We start from the raw sequence: 5,829 nt of genomic DNA, 5'->3' as shown, positions 1-5,829 counted from the left end.
ACGTCATTCCCATCTTCTGTGCACTGTTATTAAATCTGTTATTTAAAAAATATGTTATTAATATTATAAATGTTTTTTTATTAATCAAAGTATGATGTGATATTGCTGTTTGTATGCTGTTGTACTGTATGGTAGAGTATAGGATGATGGAGTACAGTATGGTGGAGTACAGTGTGGTGGCGTGTAATATGGTAGAGTATAGTATTGTATAGTAAAGTATGGTGCAGTATAGCATGGTAAAGTGTAGTATGGTGGAGTCTAGTATGGTGGAGTGTAGTATAGTGGAGTATAGTATGGTGGAGTGTAGTATGGTGGATTATAGAATGGTGGACTGTAGTATGGTGGAGTCTAGTATGGTGGAGTGTAGTATAGTGAAGTATAGTATAGTGGAGTGTAGTATAGTGGAGTATAGTATGGTGGAGTGTGGTCTAGTGGAGTATAGTATAGTGGAGTGTAGTATAGTGGAGTCTAGTATGGTGGAGTGTAGTATGGTGGAGTGTAGTATAGTGGAGTGTAGTATGGTGGATTATAGAATGGTGGAGTGTAGTATGGTGGAGTATAGTATGGTGGAGTGTAGTATAGTGGAGTATAGTATAGTGGAGTGTAGTATAGTGGAGTATAGTATAGTGGAGTGTAGTATAGTGGAGTATAGTATAGTGGAGTGTAGTATGGTGGAGTGTAGTATGGTGGAGTATAGTATAGTGGATTGTAGTATAGTGGAGTGTAGTATGGTGGAGTATAGTATGGTGGAGTGTAGTATAGTGGAGTGTAGTATAGTGGATTATAGAATGGTGGAGTATAGTATAGTGGAGTGTAGTATAGTGGAGTGTAGTATAGTGGAGTGTAGTATGGTGGAGTGTAGTATAGTGGAGTATAGTATAGTGGAGTGTAGTATAGTGGAGTGTAATATGGTGGAGTGTAGTATAGTGGAGTATAGTATAGTGGAGTGTAGTATGGTGGAGTGTAGTATAGTGGAGTATAGTATAGTGGAGTATAGTATGGTGGAGTGTAGTATAGTGTACTATAGTGGAGTATAGTATAGTGGAGTGTAGTATGGTGGAGTATAGAATGGTGGCGTGTAGTATGGTGGATTATAGAATGCTGGAGTATAGTATAGTGGAGTGTAGTATAGTTGAGTGTAGTATGGTGGATTATAGAATGGTGGAGTGTAGTATAGTGGAGTGTAGTATGGTGTATTATAGAATGGTGGAGTGTAGTATGGTGGAGTCTAGTATGGTGGAGTGTAGTATTGTATAGTATGTATTGTATTGTATTGTATGTAATGCTGCAGAATTACAGTTTCCCTTCACTGGAACTAAGAGGGTCAAACCTGTTCCAGCACGACAGTGCCCCTGTGCACAAAGCGAGCCATGCTCCAAAATCTAGTGGAAATTTTTACCAGAAGAATAGAGCTTAATATCACATCAAACGTGGAAAAAAATCCATGCATATGTGTGATTATCAGATGTCCACTTTCCTTTGGCCACACACACGCACGCACGCTCACACGCACGCACGCTCGCACGCACGCACTCTCACACACACACACACACACACACACACACTATTACTGTATTCCGATCTTTCCACAAATGTAACTAATGCACCGTTAACTTGTTTAACCCTGGTTATTTCAATGAGACTTTTATTTTAAAAGAAGAAATGCAGCACCGCCATGTTATTGCAGTTCCAGCCAATGGCGTTGAGTTATCCTGCAGCTGATCCGCGGTCGGAATGAAAGGGCTGAGTGTGACGTCACGTGGCGAGTGTCTGATCTGAGGTCAGCGATAAGTGCACATACTGCGAGTGGAAAGACAGGAAGAGCTGCGTAGCGTCTGAACACACACAGTCTCTCTCTCGCTCTCTCGCTCTCTCTCTCTCTCTCTCTCTCTCACACACACACACATTTACAGTGTTTCACATTAAAGCGAACCTTAAACGGTAACATTTCACTGAGGGGAGTTTAATATCCGCATTGATGAAGATAAAGATGATGATGATGATGATGGTGGTGTAATGATTAACTGCAGCCTCCGCGCTCGCTGCTCCGGATATGTGGCAGAAATATACATTTCAGTTTCATCTCTGATCATCTGCAATTCTGTGATTAATACAGAAACTTAAGAGAGAAAATGGCGGTATGTAAAGTGACTTTAACACAGTGCTGGTGTTTATAATCTGTGTGTTTGCTTCATTCTTAATGTTTAATCCAGCTGTTTGTGTAGAGCTTCATCCATACATATAACATATTATATACAACATATATACATACATACAACATATCTAATCCTCATTAATTATTATTAATTTTATTCATATTATTATAGTGTGTATGTCTTAATGTAGTCATTATATTCTTTAGCTTAATATTTATCTGACAAAACAGTCAATAAAATTAATGATATATGTGTCTAACTGTTGAGATAAAATGTAACAGTGTGACAGAGTTAGTGTGTTTGGGTCGTGTTCTAATAGAAGTGTGTTTGGGTCGTGTTCTAATAGAAGTGTGTTTGGGTCATGTTATAATAGAAGAGCATTTTGGTCGTGTTATAATAGAAGTGTGTTTGGGTTGTGTTATAATAGGTGTGTTTAGGTCCTGTTCTAATAGAAGTGTGTTTAGGTCCTGTTTTAATAGAAGTGTGTTTGGGTGGTGTTCTAATAGAAGTGTGTTTGGGTCGTGTTCTAATAGAAGTGTGTTTGGGTCATGTTATAATAGAAGAGCATTTTGGTCGTGTTATAATAGAAGTGTGTTTGGGTTGTGTTATAATAGGTGTGTTTAGGTCCTGTTCTAATAGAAGTGTGTTTGGGTCGTGTTCTAATAGAAGTGTGTTTGGGTCGTGTTATAATAGAAGTGTGTTGGGGTGGTGTTCTAATAGAAGTGAGTTTGGGTCCTGTTATAATAGAAGTGTTTGGGTGGTGTTCTAATAGAAGTGAGTTTGGGTCCTGTTATAATAGAAGTGTTTGGGTGGTGTTCTAATAGAAGTGAGTTTGGGTCCTTTTCTAATAGAAGTGTGTTTGGGTCGTGTTCTAATAGAAGTGTGTTTGGGTCGTGTTCTAATAGAAGTGTGTTTGGGTCGTGTTCTAATAGAAGTGTGTTTGGGTCATGTTCTAATAGAAGTGTGTTTGGGTCATGTTATAATAGAAGAGCATTTTGGTCGTGTTATAATAGAAGTGTGTTTGGGTTGTGTTATAATAGGTGTGTTTAGGTCCTGTTTTAATAGAAGTGTGTTTGGGTCGTGTTCTAATAGAAGTGTGTTTGGGTCGTGTTATAATAGAAGTGTGTTGGGGTGGTGTTCTAATAGAAGTTAGTTTGGGTCCTGTTATAATAGAAGTGTTTGGGTGGTGTTCTAATAGAAGTGAGTTTGGGTCCTTTTCTAATAGAAGTGTGTTTGGGTGGTGTTCTAATAGAAGTGTGTTTGGGGCGTGTTCTAATAGAAGTGTGTTTGGGTGGTGTTCTAATAGAAGTGTGTTTGGGTTGTGTTCTAATAGAAGTGTGTTTGGGTCGTGTTCTAATAGAAGTGTGTTTGGGTCGTGTTCTAATAGAAGAGCATTTGGGTTGTGTTCTAATAGAAGCCATTTGGGTACTGTTCTAATAGAAGTGAGTTTGAGTCCTTTTCTAATAGAAGTGAGTTTGGGTCCTGTTATAATAGAAGTGTGTTTGGGTTGTGTTCTAATAGAAGTGTGTTTGGGTCGTGTTCTAATAGAAGGGCATTTGGCTTGTGTTCTAATAGAAGCCATTTGGGTACTGTGCTAATAGAAGTGAGTTTGGGTCCTGTTCTAATAGAAGTGAGTTTGGGTCCTGTTATAATAGAAGTGTGTTTGGGATGTGTTCTAATAGAAATGTGTTTGGGTGGTGTTCTAATAGAAATGTGTTTGGGTTGTGTTCTAATAGAAGTGTGTTTGGGTTGTGTTCTAATAGAAGTGTGTTTGGGTTGTGTTCTAATAGAAGTGTGTTTGGGTCGTGTTCTAATAGAAGTGTGTTTGGGTTGTGTTCTAATAGAAGTGAGTTTGGGTCCTGTTCTAATAGAAGAGCATTTTGGTCGTGTTCTAATGGAAGTGTGTTTAGGTTGTGTTATAATAGAAGTGTGTTTGGGTTGTGTTATAATAGAAGTGTGTTTGGGTTGTGTTCTAATAGAAGCGCATTTGGGTCCTGTTATAATAGAAGTGTGTTTGGGTCCTGTTATAATAGAAGTGTGTTTGGGTCCTGTTGTTATAGAAATGTGTTTGTAATAGGTACGTGTTTTGGGCGTGGTGTAATAGACGTGTGTATTGGGCATGGTGTAATAGACGTGTGTATTGGGTGTGGTGTAATAGACGTGTGTTTTGGGTGTGGTGTAATAGACGTGTGTTTTGGGTGTGGTGTAATAGACGTGTGTTTTGGGCGTGGTGTAATAGATGTGTGTATTGGGATGTGTGTTTTGGGTGTGGTGTAATAGACGTGTGTTTTGGGTGTGGTGTAATAGACGTGTGTTTTGGGCTTGGTGTAATAGATGTGTGTTTTGGGCGTGGTGTAACAGACGTGTGTTTTGGGCGTGGTGTAATAGACGTGTATTTTGGGCGTGGTGTAATAGACGTGTGTTTTGGGTGTGGTGTAATAGACGTGTGTTTTGGGCTTGGTGTAATAGACGTGTGTTTTGGGCGTGGTGTAATAGACGTGTATTTTGGGCGTGGTGTAATAGACGTGTGTATTGGGTGTGGTGTAATAGACGTGTGTTTTGGGCTTGGTGTAATAGACGTGTGTTTTGGGCGTGGTGTAATAGACGTGTATTTTGGGCGTGGTGTAATAGACGTGTGTATTGGGACGTGTGTTTTGGGTGTGGTGTAATAGACGTGTGTTTTGGGTGTGGTGTAATAGACGTGTGTTTTGGGCGTGGTGTAATAGACGTGTGTTTTGGACGTGGTGTAATAGACATGTGTTTTGGGCGTGGTGTAATAGACGTGTGTTTTGGGCGTGGTGTAGTAGACGTGTGTTTTGGGCATGGTGTAATAGACATGTATTTTGGCCGTAATAGACGTGTGTTTTTGGGCGTGGTGTAATAGACGAGTATTTTGGGCGTAATAGACGTATGTTTTGGGCATGGTGTAATAGACGTGTGTTTTGGGCGTTGTGTAATAGACGAGTATTTTGGGTGTAATAGACGTGTGTTTTGGGCGTGGTGTAATAGACGTATGTTTTGGGCGTGGTGTAATAGACGAGTATTTTGGGCGTAATAGACGTATGTTTTGGGCGTGGTGTAATAGACGTGTGTTTTGGGCATTGTGTAATAGACGAGTATTTTGGGCGTAATAGACGTATGTTTTGGGCATGGTGTAATAGACGTGTGTTTTGGGCGTTGTGTAATAGATGAGTATTTTGGGTGTAATAGACGTGTGTTTTGGGCGTGGTGTAATAGACGAGTATTTTGAGCGTGGTGTAATAGACGTGTGTTTTGGGCGTTGTGTAATAGACGAGTATTTTGGGCGTAATAGACGTATGTTTTGGGCATGGTGTAATAGACGTGTGTTTTGGGCGTTGTGTAATAGATGAGTATTTTGGGTGTAATAGACGTGTGTTTTGGGCGTGGTGTAATAGACGAGTATTTTGAGCGTGGTGTAATAGACGTGTGTTTTGGGCGTTGTGTAATAGACGAGTATTTTGGGTGTAATAGACGTGTGTTTTGGGCGTGGTGTAATAGACGAGTATTTTGAGCGTGGTGTAATAGACGTGTGTTTTGGGCGTTGTGTAATAGACGAGTATTTTGGGTGTAATAGACGTGTGTTTTGGGCGTGGTGTAATAGACGTGTGTTTTGGGCGTGGTGTAGTAGACGTGTGTTTTGGGCGTGGTGTAG

General features: G+C 40.0%; 1 protein-coding gene across 4 annotated transcripts in view; it reads left to right on the top strand.

Annotated features, from left to right (window-relative positions):
* Nucleotides 1-1,760: 1,760 nt before the first annotated feature.
* Nucleotides 1,761-5,829, top strand: part of osbpl8 (oxysterol binding protein-like 8) — a 50,407-nt gene continuing 46,338 nt past the window's right edge. For 2 of the 4 annotated variants that reach the window (XM_053650158.1, XM_053650155.1), the window contains exon 1: nt 1,763-2,138. The gene's annotated coding sequence lies outside the window, so the exon portion shown is untranslated. Of the gene's footprint in view, nt 2,139-5,829 lie in introns of all 4 variants that reach the window. The other 2 variants (XM_053650157.1, XM_053650159.1) reach the window with 2 other exon arrangements.

The sequence above is a fragment of the Ictalurus furcatus genome, chromosome 19 (genome assembly GCF_023375685.1).
Source record: "Ictalurus furcatus strain D&B chromosome 19, Billie_1.0, whole genome shotgun sequence".
NCBI lineage: Eukaryota > Metazoa > Chordata > Actinopteri > Siluriformes > Ictaluridae > Ictalurus > Ictalurus furcatus.
This window is presented reverse-complemented; position numbering and strand designations above follow the sequence as displayed.